We start from the raw sequence: 23,699 nt of genomic DNA, 5'->3' as shown, positions 1-23,699 counted from the left end.
AAGCTCTCCGCCCCACCACCCACCATGCTACCAATTCGTGGAAGATTCACCGCCGCCCACCTCAACTCTACGTATTTCAAACCCCATAGCGCACGGTCAAAACCAAGCTTGACCGATACAAACATAGCGCCCTACGGCGGGCTTTCCCCTCAACGCCGAAGCTATCAGGCAAAACATGCCAAGAAAACGCGCGCACGCTCATCAGCAATGCAAAGGGTGCGTCCACCGTCAAATCATTCAACGTTGCAGTACGGACATAAATATTTCGGGAACCACTCAAGGTGGCCTCTTTCATACGGCTGTAAATGGGTTGAAACATGAGCATAGAGTCAACATGCACGCTATCAATAAATACGCTTTAAACGCGTGTAAGTCGGCTCCGCAACGACTTCGCTGCTTTGTACAAAAAAAAAAGAGTATTATAGCCAACACCGCCTTTTAATAGCGCCGGCCGTGAAAATTCGCACGGTAATAAACAAATCAATGCCTCGAGCGTTGCATCTCGTCTTCTTTCTTGGCACGCAGCTGTCGCCCGTCACAAAGAACTCCGAATCACTCGCTTACGCAGCAACGCATGGAGGAAATCGATTAGGAGCGAGCGGGACAGCAACATAGGCAGATAAAGGAACTGTAATATAAATTTATCATGGAAGCCCCACAAAACACAGCGACATTCACCCGACTCCACCCGAACGATGGCGAAGGAAAAAAAATCTTTACCATCCCTTCGTAAAGAAAGCTGCAAAATCGCGAAAGCTTACTCACATCAAAACCGCATCAGCAGTGCGACAAATCCATCGCTGAAAGTGAGTCCAATCGATCTTTAAAGGAGCCATGAAGACAAAATACAAGTTGGGTTTATTAAAAAGACTGCTTAGTCCGGATAAACAATGATACCAATATCATCGCAATCTTCGAACAAATAACGGAGATATTGAAGAAAACGTGTGAAGCAGTCGCGACCGCCTAGACAATTTCCCACAACTTTTCTATGACGTCACGGAACCTTATTTGTGCGATTGGCGGCCGCCTAACTGACCTGTCGCGACGACACATGACTGGACGTCTGTAATGGGGCCTCTAGTTCCATTTGACCGCATCACTTGAATGATAACGTGCAGTTAACGCACTGAAAATTATGCTTTATTGTTGGCCCGTATGACGTCATTCTTGCTCATAACACATCACTGTGGCGCAAAATTTGAAAGTTTTTAAATACTTCTTGCTTTTTTTTTCGTTAAAAACATCTTTTGTGGCTGTAGTGGAGCTGAGTGAGATACTCAATCCTAGTTCTTTCAAATTAAATCAGAGTGAGATACTGAATCCTAGTTCTTTCAAATCCTAGTTCTTTCAAAATTAAACGAAGTTGTATTTTCTCTTCGTGCCTCCTTTAAACCTTCAAAGACCCAAGTCGCAAACGAACGACGAACTCAAGTGATTTTTCGCGCGCTAAGTAAACGCATTCCTGAACGAGCTAAATGTATACCGATACGTGGTTTATGAGATAGAGGTGCACTTTTACACTCCTTCATATACGATCGGTGCGTGTATTGTCTTATAGATAACCGTCCATTTTACGCCGTTTTCACGTAACCATTTTGACGCATTGGATGCCCGATTTCCCGCTGTGCCCAGAGGGCCTGCAGAGCTTTTCGGTCGACCAACCGGTATATGAGGAAATGCATTTACGTGGGGAAATGCAAACTTATAACTCCACTCCAACCCAACTTTTGCGGAAATGCGCATAGGGTAGCGCTGGGGGAGTTTTCTGCGCACACGGGACCGCCAGATTCTCATTTCGCTAGTCGCATCAAACTTGGCTTTAAAAACAACGCGCGGAATTTCAGCAAAACGCATCTTCGTGTAACCTGCCTAAAATTTAGAATATTTAGTCAGACGTTGTACGCTCCGGGGTGATAAAAAGTTAACTGGGTGAAAAGAGAAAGGATGCGGAGACGCGCACAAACTACGAACACCGCCTCCAAGCGGCTTAAAACGACGCTAGAAAAAAGGAGGAGGGTCGGACGCTTCGAAGGGAAAACGCGCCGGAATCCGCCCCCGACCCAGTTCTTTCCGAAACTGCGACGGTACTGGCTCGCAGCAAGCCGAGACGGAAGGGACGAAATAAAAAAAGAGCAAGTGCGCGAGTGCTCCGCGAAATTCAAAAATAAAACGCCCGCGAGCGCGCCGACTTAAATCCCGCCTCCCGTTCGAGCAAGAAACGCCCCGCGCCACGGCACTTCCCGAAAACTAGAAACCGGAGGAAAAACGGCGTTTTGCGCAGAGCGCGAGCGAAAAACGGAGAGCGTTAACTTTTTTTTTTCTTTTTTTTTTTTCAGACCCTCTTACTTGGGCTCTCTCCTCCAAGGCAGCGAAGCGCGGCGCGGCGACCGACGCCGGAATTTTCCTCCGCGTTCTGGCGGAGCGCGCTCGCGACGCTGCGCTACCGACGTTAGTGACGTCACGGAACGCTGGCGGCCGCTCCCCCCCTCCGACGTCGCCGCCGCCGCGCATGCGTCCTAGCGTCGACGCTGCTTCTGCCGACATGAAACCCCGCCTTTGCTGCTTCCCGCAGAGCCGGCCCTCCCGGGGCGACCGCCCCCCCCTTCACCTGAGAACCCCCCCCCCCCCTTCGCTCCCCTCCCCCTCTCTACCAGCGCCGCTAGCCGCCGCAGCTCGCGGCAGCAGCAACCGGCGGCGGCGTTTTTTCGTCCGCCGGCCACGTGGTCTGTATTTATAACGCCACCTCCTCGCCGCGAGGAGAGAAATTCCGCAAAGCCGTCGCGTGCGCGTTTTAATATCGCGAGCTCGTGCAGCCGACCAGCAAGCGAGAGCCAGCAGCGCCGCGCCAGCCAGCGTTCGCTCTCTTCAAGCGCCGGCGTTTTCCGACGACGCGCGCGCCCGGCGTCATTCCTGCCCCCGGTCCACGCCGCCGGTCGCCTCTGTGACGGTGCTCGCTTAGACGTGTGCGCGCCTTTCGCGAGTGCCACTTTCACGTCAAGTGTTACCGTTCTTCCCAGCGGACGCGTCTCTGTTCTCTCTCCACCACAAGAGACGCTTGCAGCAGCAACCGAGATCCTCCACGTTGCGGCATTTCCGAGGCTTCCGACAACGGAAACAAAACACGTCCTCGCAACGCGCGTACGAACAGCTCTTTCCCGCGACAATCGGGGCTGTTTGGGAATCGCTTGTCACCCACGCATTGGAAGAGGCGACACTGCTCCGAGGAAAAAGAGAGCCCCTTGAAAAGGTCGCCGGCCCTTCTTTCCTCGGCGTGGGTCAGTGTGACACCCCGTTCTCGACGCTGCAGCTCCGAACGTGGAGAGAGCGCTGCCCCACTCCTCCGGGAGTGATTGGAGGAGGAGGAAACAGCGTCGTGTGATTTGCGAGCCCCGTCCCGGCTTGCTCGATACCTCCGCCGCCGCCACGACGCAGCGCTGCCGTTTCCCTTCGCAGGCCGAAAAGCACGCGTCCCGTAAGACCCCGTGCTTTTTGTCCCCCCCTTGTACACCGTGTATGTGTGACAGACAGTTTGCCCACGTGTTTCGGTACTCGATGTGAGTCTGTGTTTTCCTCGACTCGTGTTTTGTTTCTCGTACCCGGAGGAGCGACTGACACGTCCGACTCTTTCTCTCTGTCGCCGCAGACTCACCCTTCCCTCCCCCTCGTCCAGTCGCTCCTTTCCGCGAGTGGACCCGACGATTGCGTCCGCTAACGCAATCTCGCATCACGGGCGGTGATTTGTGGATTTATCCTTCTTCTTGCCTGTATCATACTGCCAACTCGACGACGCGTTGCCAAAAACGGCGCGCGCAAACTGAATTACGCCCGAAAATCCCCGCGCTTCAACGGACGGAGAACTGGAGGAAGTGGTCGTCGTCGTCGTTGCGCGAGGTGTGTTTGGTGAACGGATTTCTCGCGCCGACTTCGATGAGCGCGAGTGTTTCGGTGAACCTGCAGCTTCTATCGCGGCGCCTGGTAGGACGCAGTTTGTGTGAAATTTCAACGCCAGCTGCTTGACTAATATGACCACCGCTTCCGGATGTGCTATTGGATTAGCGACACTGCGGTGTTGGTAGCAAACCGCGGCGCGCCTCGGTGCTGCGAGTAAGCGAAAGTCCAGAACAGGATTTTCTGCCCCGTCGACTTTGCGTCACCGACGAATCGGCGATTGGGACACGTCGACTGCATACGTGAGTGAGCTTTTGTTCATCGCTGCCTAAACCCAACGCCTTACATTCCGTGCGAGTCGATTCGTCTAACAAGTGTCCCTTCGCGCGAAGCTGTACGTTGAGGAACCGCGAATAGAGGCGGCATAATGCTGCCAATTTCTCGCGCTTCATCTGGCGATGCTAATCGCCGACAACAACGCGCCTAAAACGCTGGGCCGGCTTTATGTAGATATAGTTATTCTGGGACGAGCCATCGAAGTACTTGCGGGAAAGGACGATCAAAAGCAGGAACCATTTTTATGCGTTTTTTTGTGCGTGTGTGTACCTTACCAGCAGACTATGCGAAGCCAGACCAACTAAAAGGGCAGTAGCAATAATCAGTGGCCATGAAATCCACAAACACCACCAAGGTAGAAATGCTTCGCACTGACCAGCCTCAGTTGTTATCCAATTAGATAGACAACTTTTATTTGGGCAGGAGGTTACTAGGTCAGGTGTCCGTGTTTAAGAAGACTTGTGGTCGGGACATCTTTCGGTCCGTTGGTGCCCAAGAAGAGAGGCTTGCGAGACTTTTAGGAAGGCGGGACAAGTCGTCTGAGTTCGGAATCGGGTTGTCGGAGGAGACTCTTGGCTCTGTGGTGCTCTTGTTTTCGATCCAAATAAAGTGGTCGATTCAAACTTAGTGACGAGCAGTCTCGTTGGCACTTTGTTGCGTCGCTGGCGAAGGCCACGTCGACATGTGAGACGTCATAACGGTGTGGTCACCAGAAACGTGTCTCACCCCTTCATTAGATTATTTTCGAAGGCGACAACTAATCAGGCACTGCAAGGACGGGCATTGGTTTGGATCCAGGGGCACATTTCCCCAGTTTACAAATTACCCTGAGTTCCCCTCGTATACTTGTAGATGAAATAAACTGAACCCCAATATGAACAGGCCTACATTTACGGTTTAGTCGGTAGACGCTGCAAAACAGTAGCGAGTTTTAGCTGACCGTTTTTCACGGCCCGCTCCGCTCCGATTGCAAGCGGGAGCACCATTGGGCATGCGCGGCGCGCTTGGCCGCGAACGGCATTGGCTCCGGTTGCGCTGAGCGGGCCACTGATACCGGAGCGGACCGTCAAAAACGATCAGCTAAAACTCTCTAGTAAGGAAACCTGTCGTACGAATTGGTGCTGAGCGTGTCGAAGCTCCAGATGGACTACTATGAGGTCCTTAACTGTGGTAGGTGTTAACCTGCCCTAAATTCTACTATCCAAGACAGATATCTCTCTTTATATCCTCCTTACAACCGCAGTACATCCAAGGACTTGTGCTGAACACGTCCTGTGAGTCAGAGACAATCCCTGAATATTAGAGAGAAAATAGCAGTTTTCTCTCTTAAAACAGCGTCTCTACAAAGTAGTCCGATGGCTTATCATCCAGCCGTATTCTAAACGACGCGCTGTGTTGCACCCGGACGACTCCTTATCGACTTGTGCCTTTGATAACTCTACAAAACGTATGTGCATGTGGTAACCCGTGAACTTACTAGGTGTCATGGACAGACTTTGTTTGAACCGCGTCCCCTTGCCTTAAGATCAGCCACCGACGGTTATGAAGACGAGCATTCATACGCCCGACATAGACACTGCTCCACTCAGATTTTGCCCACGACTAGGCACCCTCCAGCATGTAATTACGGAATGGGCACACAACACAACCCCACCACCCCTCTGCACCCGTTCCTTTCCTACCTGAGCTGTGGGAGACACTGCTGACCAGCTGTCGACTGGAGGCCAGATCCTTCTGGTGACCCCGGCGGAGGCGACTAGGGTAACAGATGAATTGCCGGACTATAGGGTTCCCCTCCCACTATAACGCTCATTACAATGTTTTTTCTCGCTTCGCTTTAGGGCCCTTTGGCCTGTTTGCTAGAACAAAGCGATCCATTGCAGTGCGAACACACTTCGCTGCTTGCGTTTACAAAAATGAAAATCAGGAGGGCTCCAACGACACACGCAAGCATGACCACTGTGGATTTCGTTACACAATACAATATAATATAATAGAATAGAATAGAACTTTACTGTTGTCACAGACGGGCACATCACTAGAATGCCTGTATTATTTGCGTACCCTCCTGAATTTCGTCTTCTTAAAAAAAAGCAGCGTACTGTTTTCACAATTCAGTTTTAATGTGCCAACTAGCCCACAAGCAAGCACTTCTTGACAACACTTTATCACATTTCTGCAGGTCAGTTTATGTTTTTCCAGTCTATTGACGTTGTTTGTGATGGCACTGTTTCATTTACCCACTCTTTGAAAAATATGATATTATGATTACTCATATCGTGGAGCGGTCACGTCAGGACCTTTTCCTCTGTTCTTCTGCGTCTCACAGCGTCTCACAGCAATTATGCTCACGCCGCACGCAATCTTGGAGCTCTTGTTGAGAAACCTTTTTGTTGCTTTCTGTGTTGACATTGCACTTTCGTACATATCCAGACATTTATTTTTACCCGTTTCTGGTTTACTACCCTTGGTTGTGTGTTGTCCGTTTGCATGTCTTATATTCCTAGTGCGCACAGTGCGTCACCCGAGACGGCCCAGCGCTGTCGGTGAGCGCTTACAGTAAATAAATAAAAACAGCCACCGATGCCTGGAATCGAACCTGCTATATGTAGCGCTCAGCAACAACGCAACTCAGACGTTGAGCCGCACCTTTGGGCGCGATAACCTGCCGTGTCAGTGCAAACTGTTACATTATGAAGTATCATGCAAGTGGTATGCCTCTATCGCTATGGATAAATGCCGAAGTGTTACCGTTGTGCATCTTAGCAGCGATACGAGAAGAGAAGGACGGAAAAGTAAACGCAAAAGAAGGTTCCTGGAAAAAACGAATATAAAATCTAGAGAGAGTTTCGTCAATTATATATATATATATATATATATATATATATATATATATATATATATATATATATATATATATATATATATATATATATATACCGCATTCTGACGAAGGCCGGTCCCTCGGCCGACTTTCTTTTTTTGCTACGACTTGCCGGTGTCCAAGGAATATTTTCCTGCAATATATATATATATATATATATATATATATATATATATATATATATATATATATATATATATATATATATATATATATATATATATATATATATATATATATATATATATATATATATATATATATATAGTCCGAGTGGCGCTGGCTACCACCCCCAAGTGCAGGAAACAAAAATACCTTACCATAAATACCCGAGAAAGTGCTGGGGAAACAGCCCCGCCGGTAGCGTAGTGGTTATCGCACCAGACCGGTATTCTGGAGGTCGTGGGTTCGGATCCCACCCGGCGGGCATTTTTTCACCACTTTCTTTTCGACTCAAAAAATTCTTCATCTCTTTCTATGACCCACCACAACCTCCCCTTTGCTTTCCGAGGTTTTCTTGACTGCCAACCCTTATTTTGCTCTCTTATTTCACGGAGCCCCCCATTTTCCCATTTTCTGATTCGCTATATATATATATATATATATATATATATATATATATATATATATATATATATATATATACAGAAAGATAGGTCAGCAGTCTACAACGCCAAAGGAGGCCCCATGCCTCCTTTGGCGTTGTAGACTGCTGACCGAGAGAGAGAGAAATATACTACGCATAATTAGCGCCACCTGAAAAGGTAGTGAGGGCTTCCGTATTCCTGTGGACAAAACTATCTGAGCTTGCACGAATCTTTCGTGACACCCGTTGAGCATGCATTTTGAGCCCATGTTGAACCGTCGCGTACCCTAGGAAATCGTTAGTACGCTCTGAGAAAAATGCGAATCGTAGAGAGAGAGAGAGAGAGAGAGAGAGAGAGAGAGAGAGAGAGAGAGAGAGAGAAGGCTCTTTATTGAAAAAGCAGAGAGGTTTGCCGACGTTTCCAGTCGCCTACATGCTTCTCCGTTGAGGTATGGGGATGGGTGGACAAAAGGCCCAAGAGAGAGCTGGACAGGAAAGAAAAAGAAAAAAAAAACTGTCGTGGACTTGGCGCAAGAACGGACTTTCTCAAATTTGGTTTTTGGACAGACCTTGGGCCACGTAATTTACAATTTTGAAATTAGGCCAACGTCCTCCAAATAAGAGAACAGACTCCGTAGAGCTTGGCGCTGCTTCTATAGGGACAAACCCATGGTCTTAAAATAATCTTGAGAGTTATCGGTCCCTGTTCCCAGGCGTTCAATGTTTTCGAAGCAGTGGGATCGCGGTTCCGCGTACGCAGCACATTCTAATAAAATGTGTTCAACCGTTTCTACGCAAGAACAATTATCCCAGTGCGGATTTGGCGTCGCTCCAAGACGAAATTCGTAACTATTTGTGTATGCGCAGTTCAGCCGTAGACGGTGATACAACGTTTCCAGCTTATGAGGGAGCTGCCTCAGGAGTCTCGACTTCAATTCTGGGTCAATACTGTGTAAAACGCAGCGGGTATTTTGCAAGTTACTCCACAAACGGTTTCTTTCAGTCACAGCAAAGTGGTTAGCCATGGCAGAAGCTCCTGCTTTCGTACAATACACCTTGCCGTGTTTCAGGTGCAGAAGGCCTTTACGGGCCGCTTCGTCGGCTTTTTGGTTCGCTTTGATGCCGCGGTGTCCAGGTATCCACTGGAATTTAATGTTGCGTCCAGGAGAGCAAGCAATGTGATGAAGGTATGAACCATTGCAAGAAACCCGAACGCTGGCAGGCAACCCCGCTCAAGCTGTTAAACTGACACCAAAGAGAAGTAGTTGAGGTACTATTTGCGGGCGCATTGTTCAATTAAACCCGCGAATTTTACAGGGCCATCATTTAAAGGGGCCATGAAGACAAAATACACCCTGGTTCAAATTGAAAAGACTAACCTCGGGTAACTAAATCAACTCTATCCCGGCAACGAAAGACGCTTATTTAACAGGAGAAAACAAAAAAAAAAAACAGACGAAATCCTGAAAAAACTTTTTTTAAATTGCGCGCCACAGTGACGCAATGACGGTAGCAGTGACGCAATAGAGGCCAGCACTAAAAACAGTTATCAGTGTGTTTGCTGCATCTTATCAGGTAATTAAATAACTAGAAACCCCACTACAATCGCCTAGTCATGTTTCCCGGCAGCGACTTTGGTCGGTGGGCGCCAATCGCAAAAATAAGGTTTTTATGACGTCATGGAGAAACCACCGGAAAATGGGCGGAGAGTCAGTCGACACTGATGCCTCTGCTTTCTTTCTACTCGTCTACCTGTCTACCTGTAACGGCTGAAAGAAGAGAAAACCCACAAGCTCCGTTTTTTTACCTCCGCGCCTGCTACCGTAATGACGTCACAGACTTGAGAGGCGCTTACGTGATATATCGGCCTTCAAAATTTCTCTAACCAATGAAGTTTACCAATCGCCATAGCTCATTTGGTAGCGAATACCGATTTTTTATTCACTCATGTGCAGCTTTCCCGCTCATGGCAGTCCTTTCAACAGTGATTACTCTGCAATTTTTTAGCGAAACGAAAACGTCTTTTGCACAGCTAATATTTGGGGTGAATACTTGCTTTGTGCACAGTTTCAAGTCGCGCACGTTGGGCGACTGGGTTCCTGAGCCATGGGAACTATCCCATAGAAATGCATGGGGAGTTATATTTGACAGCGAATTACACAAAACGATATTCATAAACCTGAAATGTTATTTTAGCGTTTTAATCTTCACGTTGATTTCTAGCTTTATGCCAAATAGCATTTTCCTAAAGTGGTTTTTCTAGGTTCCCGAGAGGTTGTAATTTTGAGCGAGAAAGCTGGGTATGCCCGCACAGCTCGTAGAGTTTGAACGTGCTAGCACTCCACTGAATTTGGCGCCGCAGACTTCTCCGTGCGATGTCACAGCTGACGCCAGCGCACCGGCGCGCAAAACGCACTTTCGAATTCCGATTGATCGTTCGAAAAATGTGCGTGAATAAGCCTACAGAAACACTCATAACATGGGCAACGCATTTTAGGCTTGAATCATTATAACGAAATCGCGTTACTCTCAAACCCTCCCGTTATTCGAGGCGTTTCATGGTCCCGCCGCTGTGTAGAGAGTACACATGATGGCCTCTTTTACCGAAGTATCGCACATTATGGAGTCATTCTTTTTTTTTTGCGCGGAGAATTTCGTTATAACGAGGATTTGTAAGCACCGGTACAGCCCGCTTATAGCGAACCTGGTTTTAACAAAATCACCGCTATAAAGAACGAGTCTTCGTTTCCCGTTAACATTCGTACACATATATTTTATGTTCAGATACGGCGAAAAACGGATATAACAAAATCATTTCCTTTTCTCGACCGTGTTCGCTATAAGCGGGAGGCACTGTATATGGCGTTTACAGTTCGCTTATGCCCCTTAAAATGGGCATGCTCGTGCCGGCACGGAGGAAAGTAGACACGCCGCTAGATAGGCACACTCGTTAAAAAAAAAAAACATTATTTTTGTATATACGGCTGCCGCCGTAAAATGTATAAAAGAAGAAAATAGCGGACAAGAAGCCCACCTATATAGCCCCAATCGCTACAGAACTCCAATGGCTTACAACATGTAACCTAAGTAGCAAGGGATGCGTTGTATGGCTGTTGACCACGATCCGCTCACGCGCGATCAAGACAAACAGACGCACCACGATACACCTCATTGTTCACTCTCGACGGTTTCGCTTGTGTCCGAGCTGTGCGCCGATCACGATCTTGTTCTGGACAATTTAACCGCACAGAAAAGTGTACGCAGACTGCAGTGGTTACATTTCCTCGAGATGTAGCCAGAGCGCTTCGTGAACCTCGCCCTCGAAACGTTGAAAGAGTTTATTCGAGGAAGGCGAAGCGTTATCAGCGTAGAAACTGTTCGAGTTTTATGTCTTAAAATTTATATTTTAAGTATCTGATTCGCTCGTCGGATTTCGAAGCCGCTGTTAACTGCAGGGTCGGGTCAGAGTGAGAAAGAGATGCAGTCAGCGAGTACACCCCCTTCGCATCATCGTCGTCATATGAGGGTGATGGTTGCGGCGCCTAATGTACCGTCTCCCCGGCCCAGGGCCCGTTAATACCGTGTCAGGTTGTGTCGCGAGCTGGTATCGCGGCTGATTAAAGCAGCGCTTGCAGTTTTCCATCTGTCGTCCCGGATGAACTTTCGCAAGCCTCGAGGCTGTATGTCCATGCACCTAGACAAGCGTACCTACCTCTAAAGTAGACGTGAAGGCAGACGGTTCTGTACTTGAAATGACGGACATTTCTTGCGAGGTATAGACGTCCTGCTTTCGGTGTGCTTCACATTACATATCAACATACCGCATGAAATCGAAGAACATTTTCGCTGCATACTTGTGACTAGGAGTCTTCCTGATTGTTGGTTATCTCGCCTAAGGATGGGCGAAGTGTCAACCGCAAGAACATAAACATACATCACCCAAGCATCCAATACAAGCCTCGGCGATGCGAGTTCGCCATACACTTCAGTCGATCAACGATACAGCGTTCATTTGTTTTCGATTACAGTCGAATCTTGTTATAACAAAGTATTATCGGGGCAGTAAACTAGTTCCTTATATCCGATATTCGTTGTAACCGAGAGGTAAAAATCGACTATCGGCAATGTGGCTCGCGCAACAATCCTAGATAAAAAACACATTGTTCTACGCTTCGAACCCGCTGTAAACGAGGTAATCCTTATCTGTCTCCTAGTGGCATTTCAAACTATACAGATCGGAAGGTGAGATCGTGCAATAACGACAGAACAAAGTTCGTTCGGCAACACAGGCCTGCGTTCTTATTTACTTGAAGGAGGATGCGGCCTTCGCTGTGTGGTTTTTCACAGTCTGAGCGGAATGAAGATTTTCACAGTGTCCACGCAAGAAAGGGCCTTCCTAATTGAGCAGTTTTTCAACCTACTAAAAATAATTGTTTTGTCTCACTTTTTTTAATCGTTGCTTTTAATATGCTAGCTGTCGAATTTTGAGCCTCGCGGAAAACAAATATTTCTTTGTTATTGCCGATATAGCGCGTCTAACGCTGTTCGGTTTTGTTATAAAAAGAATAGGTGTCATTGAAATGAAGCGTGGCCAAACAAGCTCCGTATTTAGATCGCTATATCCGATAATTCGCTATATCAGTGTTCGCTATAACGAGGTTCGATTGCATACCGTATTTGCACGATTCTAACGATCTCCCGTTTCTAAAGCTCGGGTAAGTTTGGTTTTGAAAATTCGAAAAAATAATTCGACGCCGCTTCTACCGCGCTGTTGTAAAAGACATGACACCACGTACTGGAAGAATACATTTTATTTGACGTCTGCAACTATAGCCTTAAAAATTCCTTGTGCTTCATAAACTTCCTTATCCAACTCCTGCGAGAATTAAAACTTAAAGCGTGGAACACTGAAAGCTGATTTCGGTTTTGAGCCCGATCGTAACGCCCACTCAAATTCGGAGGCTACTTTTAGCGAAAAAAGGTCCAAGTTTGGCGTACATATCTGGTCGAGTCAAATATATATCTATATATATATATATATATATATATATATATATATATATATATATATATATATATATATATATATATATATATATATATATATATATATATATATATATATATATATATAAATCTAGAAAAAGATAAACTCACAAAGCGCGCAGAAATAGTATAAGTAAAGAGTCGGATACACAGCAAGAACAATAACAAACAATGTTTACTTACGTAGCGGCAACGGGACTTGCCTTCATCAGAGTAAAGTTACATGATTTTGCTTTCAAAATCATGTAACTTTACTCTGATGAAGGCAAGTCCCGTTGCCGCTACGTAAGTAAACATTGTTTGTTATTGTTCTTGCTGTGTATCCGACTCTTTACTTATACTATATATATATATATATATATATATATATATATATATATATATATATATATATATACAAGCCTATACGTGTGCATCTGAGCTACATAAACCTTGTTTGCGCCCATTGGGGAATGCCACAGTGGAGGCTAGGTCGGAAATATTAAGTAAACACGGAAACACGGAATTACGGATACGAGGATGGTCCTCCCGGTTATGCTGTCCAAGACAAAGTCGAAGCCAATAATCGTGCTATCTAACAGTTTCAAATCGTTCGGAATATCTTAAAACGGGTGCAAACATTTCGCAATCGCCAGGTCGCAATTTTAGCAACTTTTGGGGGGGGAGATCTAATATAGCAAAACCGCTCTACTGCCTCGTGAAATAGAGGCCTATATATATAGTTAACGAACCCAAATCTCATGGATTCCTAGCACCCTTACTTTGAAATCTTCCCACAAAAGGCGTGAAAAAAGGTAGACATGCAGGTTAGAAAAATCGAATTGCAAGCTACTTGTATTAAAGTATATTACTGCTCTCCAAAACGACTGCCAATGTTTCATTGAAATAATCGAACAAATGGGTTTCGAGACAGTAATTTCTATCTGGCGGTGCGAGGGCACCACCAGATAGAAAGAAACGCACGATTTAAAGGGACTCTGCAACACTTCTGATAAACGTTTTCACGCTTTCCTTCGCGTCTGTCAAAGCTACAGTTAGCCACTCGTCGCTCGTCGCTCGTCGCAGAAGATGCGCTTTCCGTTTCTGCTTTGCTTTTGTGGCTATCTCTTTAAAGTGGCTATCGAATGCGTTCACTGCTGGAACTGACGGAAAACCGGCCAATAGCCGCTACGCCGCTGTAATGACGTCATTCAACGGTCGAAGAACGCCAGGACCAGGAAAGAGAGAAAAACCTTTTGAGCAGGTTTCCAAGTTATCTGATGTGCATCGAGCCGTAATTCTTGGCTGAGGTGCTTTGGAACCCCTAATCTAAGTACTGAATGTGTTGGTTGAGTACGTTCTGCAAGCATTTAAGGTTTTCAAAAACGTTGAAAAAAGTGTTACAGGGTCTCGTTAATTCACTATAGCATTATATACCTTTATGAAAAACGAAGTTCCCGGAATACAACCTACGTTTACATAACACGAATTTTTGTGCTACATGTCGTATTTTGTGTGCTTACGTATTGTAGATTTCTTTATTAGATGCCGGAGTGCACGTTTCAATCTTGAAACTTCAACATACTTCCTAACTAATCTAATGTTGTTTCAAAATACAAAGCAAAGCGAATGGAATTCAATTTTTAAGCGCCACGAACAGGCTATAAGCCTTCTGCAAAATGCCTTGACAATTTCGTTTTAACAGGAGTGTTCGTACAAAAGGTTAAAAAAAACAATTCAAGGACGATTAAAAGACAGAACACTTTTAAGGATTCCGGTCGTGCCAACAGGTCCTGAAGGATTTGTTTTTAGTATATATCCTATCGCTGTCATGAAGAAGCGGGGGTGTAACCCTGCCGCCTTTTTTTCACTCGTAATTGTGTTATTATCTCCCGCTTTTCTTAAGCTCTCCATAAGAAAATATTAGCTTAGTTACAAAGCGTTGTGAATTATCTCAATAACTATTGCTACTCTTTGCATCAAATTTAAGAGGACTGCAGCTTCTTTTCCAATGCAATTTTAGCCGTAAAGTAAGTAGATCCAGCACACTCCAAGAGCCCTGAGATTTTACCACGAAACTGTCAGTGGGAAAAGCATTAAATGACTCTGTGGGAACATTGTTCGAGACTTTTCGTGTAGTCACCCGTTGCAGAATACGTTTTGCGGCAAAGCTAACTTTCTTGTGGAAGCTCTGTAACACTGAATACCGTTAAACCTGGATATCACGAAGTTGACAAAAATTGCAAATTTTTCGTTACATGCAGGTTTTCGTTACAAGCAGGTTTCGAGTTCTGGCTGTCGTGAATGAACCGGAAACGAAACCGAAATGCTACACATCAGTGACGGGGAACTCACCCTTCAAGGAGTGACAAACAGCGTGATTTTCGTCAGCATCTTTCCCACGGGCTTAGTCAGTACACGGCACTCGACAGAAGCGAGGTCACTTACCCCGTATTTACAAACGTAACTGAAGTATTACTTTCGCTTTTGACACTTTTAGGTGCCTTAGCGCGTTTCAAGGACAAAACGTACGCTGGAAGGACGCCTTTTCACGAACTTGGTGTTGTTGTTTTTTCGAACTCAAGAGCGGCATTTAAAATTGGGAACTTGTCTTGGAAAGGCAAAACATTTCGTCTTCTGGCAGGAGAAATAATCACCGACGAATAACCGACACGACAAATAGCAGTGGAGACGCGCGACTACACACCGACAGGTAAGCCTAGCACCTAACCGACACCGCACTCACACGTGGAAAAGAAGCACGTTTGTTGGCGGTGAGGGCGAAATTTGATAACTTAGTGCCTTTCCAGAGCCTATTTTTCGGAAAAAGTGCAAAAAAAAGAACATCGAAAAGGTGCTTCATCAGTGTAGCGAATTCGTTACATCAAGGTTAACCGTCGCAACAACTTTGTTACATACAGGTCGCAAACGCACGGGTTTCAATGGGGCTAGAGCACTGGGCAATTGAAAAACTTCGTTAAATCCAGGGATTCGTTACAAATAGGTTCGTTATATCCAGGTTTATATATACAGCAAATCGTAGTGCAATTTACCAGTTAGGTGGCTGTATCATAGCGCCGAGTTTCTTTTGCTCGTCATGATTAGTCAGTTTACGGTGGAACCCGCCGCGGTGGCTCAGTGGCTAAGGCGTTGGGCTGCTGAGCACGAGGTCGCGGATTCGATTCCCGGCCGCGGCGGCCGCTTTTCTGATGGAGGCGAAAAGCAAAATCGCCCGTGTGTACGAGATTTCGGCGCACGTTAAAGATCCCCAGGTGGTCAAAATTAATCCGGAGCCCTCCACTACCGCGCGCCTCATCGCCTGCGTTGCGTCGGCGCGTTAAACCCTACAATCAATCAATCTGTTTACGGTGGAGTTGTAAACGTTAAGGCATTCCAGTCCGCTGTCAACACATGGGCTAGTGCTACGGGATACATACCATGACAGACGGCACTCACTCGCGTTTTATCGGAGTTACCGCGAAACAAATAATACATTTCACTGTTGAGACGAGTATGGAACCGCGGAAACTTTTGTCTCAGCGGTAGTCATGGGTGATTATCAATAGCAGTTTTACCGCAGATAACCTAAACTATGCCATTCCGGCGGCGTCATCAAGGTCACAAAAACACCGTTAAACGGACATGTTTTTTTCGCTAGGATGAAGCTGTAGTCTTTCCACGTTTCGTTATTCCAAATAACTAAAGTGATTGCTAAATCACAAACGATAAACAATCGCGTTTTGTTGTCACCATTTTGTTCTGTTTGTAATCACACTCGTTCGGACGGGGTATACCAGTGAATACGTTCGTACCTATACTACTGTCAAATTCATATTTAAAATATACTTCTCATTAACTTCGCACTACCATTTTTATTTGTATTTCAAAATACTCGCTGAACAGTAGTTTGGGCTCAGATAAATTTCAGACATGTGTTTTTCTTTCCTGCGTGCGTACGCCGGAATTTTAAGCGGCGATGTAAAAAAAAAGAACAGTGTTCTTCCATTCTGTGAAGAAGGATGACCAGCCAATGTGGTCGCGAAAGAAAACGCGTTTGTTTGCAATTTGCATTTGAACATACTTCCGAGACGAATGAAACGGAAGTACTATAGGGTTTTACTCTAGCACACAAACATGGAGTTGTCCGTTTCTCTTCCGCGTCGTACGCATCTTTACTGTCGTACGCATTGGAATTACTAGATATGCTATGCTTAAGAGTAACGACACTGACGCACGGCGGCAGCCATTTTGGTGCCTGACGCCAGGGCGGCCAGCTTTATGCGCCCTATTGCGGCTGACATTGACGTGCTGAATTGGTCCGGGTGCCGCTTGGCAACCATGACAGCTGTGTTTACTTTTCGAAGATTTAGAGACAACGCGCCGGTGCGATAGGGTCAGGCTCGGTAACGCTAACGTAGCTTATTTAGTGGCTCTAGGTTACGCTAGAGCCACTAATTAAGCCATGCTTTTTAAGTGGCTACAGGTTACGCGTTAGGCCACTGTCGTTCTTTCCCAGCGGGAAGCGATGCAGGCGTTTTCCACCTTCCCGCCGGTTGAAACAGCCCAGTAAAGAGCAGCACAACAGCGCTACTCTGTCTGGGGGCTTAAAAGCTCACCCTAACGTGTCATACAGCCGCACTGCGCGCGTGCGGCGGCAACACAGAGGCACCAAAATGTCAGCGCCCATGGGTCTTCCGGGGTAAAAAAATGTCACGTGACGCGGTTCGACCAATGGCCGCTGTCGGCGGCATACAACAATGAAGGAAAAGAGTGCCAGTACTCTGAAACGTGATCTAGTGGTTCCCCAGCTTCGCTGACTTTACCTCTCGTAGAGCATGCCAACAAAACTTGGAATTATGCTTCAATTAGGCAAATTAGCGCTGCCGATTGTGCAGGAAAAAGCATTGTTGTTAAGGGACCCTGCAACACTTTTTTCAACTCTTTCCGAAATCTTAAATTCTTGCAGAACGTAGTCGACCAACGCATTCATTACTTAGACTAGGGGATTGCAAAGTACCTCAGTCAGAAATAACTGCTTTGTGCCCATCAGATGACTTGCAAACTTGTTCTAAAGATTGTTTTTTCTATATCCCAATCTTGGCGTATTTCGATCGCTCTAATGACGTCATTAAAGCGGTGTAGCTGCTATTAAACGGCTTTCCTTTAGGCGTAGTAATGAACGAACGCATTCGATGGCCTCTTTCAAAACAAAGCCACAAAAGCAAAGCAGAAACGAAAGGCGCGTCTACTGCGACTCGCAAACCACGCACTGCCGCTCCGTGCTGGCGATAACTGTAGCTTTCGCAGTGCTTCTAGGCGCCAAGGAAAGAGTGAAAGCGTTTATCGAAAGTGTTGCAGGGTCCCTTTGAGGACGTGCTACGGAACGCTTCAAATACATGTTGGCTAGGAAGCGTTCTGCTGTCCTTCACTCAATGGGCCATTTAATCCTATCGCATGAACAAAGCAAGAACACGGCAATAGTCGCTGCAAATAAAGGTCCGTGAGCCTGAGTACCCCAGTACAGACGGGCCTAAAGAGGCCGTACGGTCTCACGTCCTAAATAGAAGAAGGCATATGTCGCGAAAATGCTGCACAATCCTTGAATTTCCGGACAACAGCCCGCAAGGTGAAATTTGTCGAAGATGCAATTTCACTCTAAAAATTTGTAGAAAATATTTTGTACCAGCATAGGTATTCATATATCAACGCTACCAAAAACGGAAAGATTCTGCGGCACGAACACCAGCGTAAATAATGTTGCGTCTGCGAACAGTCGAAATTGTAGTGCACGCAACAAGTAAACACTGTTCATCTAAAGCTTGATGTCGGGCTGGTTGGTGTAACATGGTTTTGAAGGTATACGTTGCGCTTGCTGTGAACACAGAGATTTGCACGGGAAAAAAACGCAGACTTTCACGAGAAGACGGTGCATGCAGTATTCTCGTGAAAGTATACTTTTTTTTCCTGTGCAAGTCTCTGTGCACAGCAAGCGCAACGTACCTTCAAAACTGTTCATCTGACTTCAAAGATGCTATGTCCCTCAAAGGACATTACAAAAAAGATGAAGAACACTGACAACCCACAGTTGGCGATATATTGTAGCTATATACCTGCGAAGATCTACCCTATGGAGCGTTATTTTCTTTTTTGATGGTTTTTTGCAGTTTATAGAAAACATGCATGGTTGTGCGCACACGTTGAACCGATGGTATACCTTCTAAAAAATTCGCCGCGTATCTGCTTCTTTCGTTGCAAATGTCGTCAAAAGACGATGGTCTTTGTAGGCATTTGCCGAGGAAATGCCCCCCTTTGCTTTCCCGCTCACCTCTCATGCTGTTCCTGTACCGTCGCGCTCATTCCAAGGTAAACACACTAAAAGTTTGCGCAAGGCGATTTGAATTTACCGCGTTCCACAGCTACAGGCCGGGTTCCTCGATGCCAGCGCTGCAGTACGGCAGAGACGCGCGTAAATCGAGGCGGCCGACTTCAAGGTTTATAGAACCGCGTTGCCATGCTCCACGTGCGTTCCAAGCATATCGTGAAACCTATAGCTAGTGGAACCTTTCTTTGCTGTTGCCGCGTGATTTCTTATATGCCGCCAGGAGGTGGCGGTTTTCTGAAGTAGATGTAGAATATCATTTGCTATCGAAATACCAAGCATCCAGGAATTTTTTAATAAAGGAACACTGTAAATTTCCCCTGTGTACTAATTTCCTGTCTTATATTTCCGTAATGTCTTGTTCTTGTTCAACAAAGTTGACAAGTATGACCATATAAACCGGGCTTAAACGTTTACATTTGATTGTGAGTATATAAGACTGTAAAGACACGCTCGGCGGTCGTCGCAATGGACGCGCACACGAGCGCGCGAAATTTTCCTTGTATTTTTTCCTGCAACGGCGAACTTACGGCATACACAACAGCTCCAATGTTAACAAGAAAGCACAAACCCAAATCAGAAACGGAAGGCAGACCTGCTGCTCGGAGCAAATCACGTAGTGCCGCTCAGTGCTGGTGATATAATTATAGCTTTGGCAGTACTTCCAGACGTGAAGGAATGAGTGAAGGCGTTTATCAGAAGTGTTGCAGAGTCCCTTTAAAGATGTGTCAAGTTTTTAAAAACCACTCTTTCATCGCCCACGTTACGAAGCCCAGAATTTAACCGTTCTTATTACCCGCCTCCTCTACAGAGAATGTACCTTTTCATACTTTGTAACCCCATTGAAAAACGAGAGGTTGAGCGCTTTGCTCTAGAACCCGTGGTCGCAAACGTTCGTGTCCTCTTCTAATCTCGTGAAGCACCATTTAGAGCAAGTATCAAACTTGGCTGCAACTGCGACCGCGCGTAAACGGCGCTACGTGTGTCCACGGTGGCGAGTCTGTCACGTTTGGCCGGACGTGCCCCAATACGTGGACATCGTTACAATAGTATCACAACCGAGACGTATCGATCAGAATTTGCCAACCTGAAGCCGAGGTTTCGTAATAAAAGCAGCCTAGTCTCCGCGCGGTCGGCACGCGAGCTCTAACGACAACGAACTATCGACGTTATACTATCTAGTATTCCGGCGCCGGTTCAGCCAGGCGCTCTCTTCAAAAGCCCGGCAATCTATTCATGCGTGCAACGTAGAGTGGTCAATGACGCACACGCGAGCGTCTTCCTGTCTACGTGCCGACTGGGAAAAGAGGTTTTGCATATACGTTTCTTGGGACAAGCATTTTCGGAAGGCAAACTTCAATGCGCGTTTCCTTCCGCGTTGAACGAGGAGACGAAAATAAAGACTGGTCTTACACTGCTTATCATTTTCTGAACCCCTGCTGAGTTCCTCTCTCCTACGGCTTAACGACAACAGCGAGTTTAGGCCGATAAAAACGTTCTCGAACGCGATATCGTCCCTAAATAATCCGACCGCTGGAGGCACAAATATGTATCCGTATCAATTGCAGCTGCGTACAAAAGCGAAACAAAAAACACAAAGCGCTGCGATTTCGTTGCGTGACCACGTGACTGCTTCTGGGCAAGTTGGAACATAAAATATCCTCATCGCGCAGTATCCTGTGCTTGCGCATTGTTCTGCGCGTCACAAAATAACAAAACAACAAACTTTACCAGCCTTCCCTGAACAAAGTTGTGAGAAGCGCAAAAACCTTCTCTGACATCAAAAGTGCGTGAAAAGCACGTCAAAACGTATACGCTTCCTCCAACCTCCACTACAAGTGCGTCCAATCGATCGTGACACCTTCAAAGACCCGAATCTCATGCGAAGAACAAACCCGTGCGACGATTTTTCGCGCACCAAATGAACGCGTATACGAACGATCTAAATGTATACCGATACGCGGTTCCTGGGGTAAAGGTATACTATTGTACTCCTTCTTCATGACTGATGCGTGTATTGTCTCGTCTAGAACCGTTTCTTTTTCTCACGATTTTCAAGTGACCGTCTTGGCACAATGTGGCTCAGTGGCTAAGGCGTTGCGCTGCTGAGTACGATGTCGCGGGTTCGATCCCCGGCCCCGGCGGCCGCTTTTCTGATGGAGGCGAAAAGCAGCGATAACGCCCGCGTGTACGAGATGCCCGCGTGTACGAGATCCCCAGGTGATCAAAATGAATCCGGAGCGCCCTCCACTACGGCGCGCCCCATCGCCTGCGTTGCGTCGGCACGGTAAACCCCACAATCAAATCAAATCTTGACACAATGAAAGCCCGATTTCACGCACGCGCCGCGTGTCCAGAGATGTTATCAGAGCTTTTCGGCCGACCAATTCGTCTACAGGAATGCATTAGGAAATGCATTCTCCGCCGAGTATCTCCGCAGCCAGGACCATGTGTACGCCCAGCATTTCCACAAAAATGCAGATATCGTGGAAGTTCCACCTGTAATCGCTATAATGGCGTAAATACAGATAAATGGTCTCAAGGAATTTTGAAAAGCTAGAAAATAAGAAAAATATAAAAAAATCACGGAAAATGGCGAAACGTGTTACGCCCTTCATTTCCACAATAATGCAGATTTTTTGACAAAACGTCATCGGCCCTACAAAGCAAACTTTCACAGTAATGGACGCCGCACTTTAGCTATATTGACGTATACTCGAAATGAGAAATGTACAACGCGTAGACGGATGATGGATGGGGAGAAGCTGCGGCTGCGAAGACAAGAATAAGATTATACTATGAACATTGTACGCGAATATTTTAAATACCTCTTACTTAGTAACGTCGTGCTGCCCGCAAGGTAACGTTATTCGGGAATCGGGGACCAAGCACTACCTGTGAATGTGATTTCAGGCTCTACATTAGCGGCATTTCCATTCTCTATACGTTTCACTGGCGTTAGCAAAATGCCCGCGGAGTCTGAAAACCGAATCTGGGATAGCAAGCTTAAAGGGACCCTGCAACACTTTCTATAAACGCTTTCACTCTTTCCTTCATGTCTGAAAGCACTGCGAAAGCTACAGTTATCGCCTGCACGAAGCGTCACAACGTGATTGACTGGTCGCAGCAGATACGTCTTCCGTTTCTGCTTTGTTTTTGTAGCTTTTTTTTTTAAGTTGCTATCGAATGCGTTCATGGCTGTGACTGATAGAAAAACGGCAAACAGCCGCTGCATGGCCTTAATGACGTAATTCGGGCAGTACAAAGAACGCCAAGATCGGGAAAGAAAAAAAAATTTTGAGCGAGTTTCTAAGTTATCTGATAAACATAGAGCAGTGATTTCTGGCTCAGGTACTTTGCGACCCACCAATCTAAGTACTAGATGTGTTGTGTGACTAAATTCTGCAAGCATTTAAGATTTAAAAAAAGATGAAAAAAGTTTTGGGGGTCCCTTTAAAGTTGCAAACCGCCCCTGTATACTAGTCAAATTTTCTGCCCCAATTTTCCGCACTGCATAAAATAGAGTTGTAATGATCCTTCCAAACATAGTATCCTTGTGTATGGCTGCAGGCGATTATATTGTCGTACAGAGTAGCCGACGCTGCTTTCAACTTGGCTATGTACATCGTTAAATAGCGCTAGAGACAGGACGTCAGGAAGCACACACCACGGCACCAAGACTCTAGCGCTCTAGCGCTAGCACTCAAAGTCTCTAGTGCTACTTAATGATGCATCAACAACAACTAGCCTAGCTGTCGATTTTGCTAGAACTTGTAAAACTGCTAAATAGTACATAAATATCCACCACAGTGATTCAGTGGCTCGGGCGTTGTGAGTATGATCACAAATGCCCGCATGTTGGATCCCAACTGCGCTCACCCCGTTTATCTATTTTCTTTTCCTTCTTTTTTTAACACTAAAGTGTTTTATTCCGAGATTCACGAAGATATCCCTTACCTCATATCCGTCACGGAAGTGGCGCCAAAACAACGAAGCAAGCGGCCTTTAAAGGGTGCACCCCATCACACAGTGTCTTCTTGCGGGGAAGCAACCTTTACACCTAAAGAGTACGTCATACTTCAGGTTGTTCGTTTTCGGGTTTTATAGTGTAACACGAAAGTGTTTTATGCCGGGATACACCAAGTGTATCCCGGCACCAAGTGTTTTCGTGACGTCATATCCGACACAGAAATGACGCATGTACACCATTGCCGAAGCGACCCGCCAGCAGGATGTCGCTCGCCAAGCACACCCACGAGACAGCCGCCGGCCCTTAAATCATGCTCAGCTGCACATTTCGCTGCACATGCCACTTTCGTGTTTTACCGAGTCCTAGACAGAACCAACCACAGTTTTTCTTGTTTTGGAAACGCGAAAAATGGGGAAACTCCTCTGAGTTTAAATTTTGGCGCACGTTAAAAATTCCCAGGAGCGCCAAATTAATCTTTAGCCCTCTAGCATACGGCGCACCCGCCGCTGTGGCTAAGTGGCTAACGCGTCGTGCTGCTGAGCACGAGGACGCGGGTTCGATCCAGGCCGCGGTGGCTGCTTTTCTGACAAAGGCGAAAACAAAAACGCCGGCGTGTCGATATTTCGGC

General features: G+C 46.3%; 1 protein-coding gene and 1 non-coding gene across 4 annotated transcripts in view; one reads left to right on the top strand and one right to left on the bottom strand.

The window, feature by feature from the left end:
• The window catches only part of LOC144162493 (uncharacterized), a 520,233-nt gene that overhangs the window by 279,093 nt on the left and 217,441 nt on the right, over window positions 1–23,699 (bottom strand). The gene's annotated exons all lie outside the window — the stretch shown is intronic.
• Window positions 7,466–7,538, top strand: Trnat-ggu (transfer RNA threonine (anticodon GGU)). The gene has a single exon. It is a non-coding gene; the product is annotated as a tRNA-Thr (tRNA).

Source organism: Haemaphysalis longicornis, unplaced genomic scaffold (genome assembly GCF_048455015.1).
Source record: "Haemaphysalis longicornis isolate Haplotype H1 unplaced genomic scaffold, Haemaphysalis longicornis Haplotype H1 scaffold_12, whole genome shotgun sequence".
Lineage (NCBI taxonomy): Eukaryota > Metazoa > Arthropoda > Arachnida > Ixodida > Ixodidae > Haemaphysalis > Haemaphysalis longicornis.
Note: the sequence above shows the minus strand (reverse complement) of the source record. Positions and strands in the feature narration are given on the sequence as shown.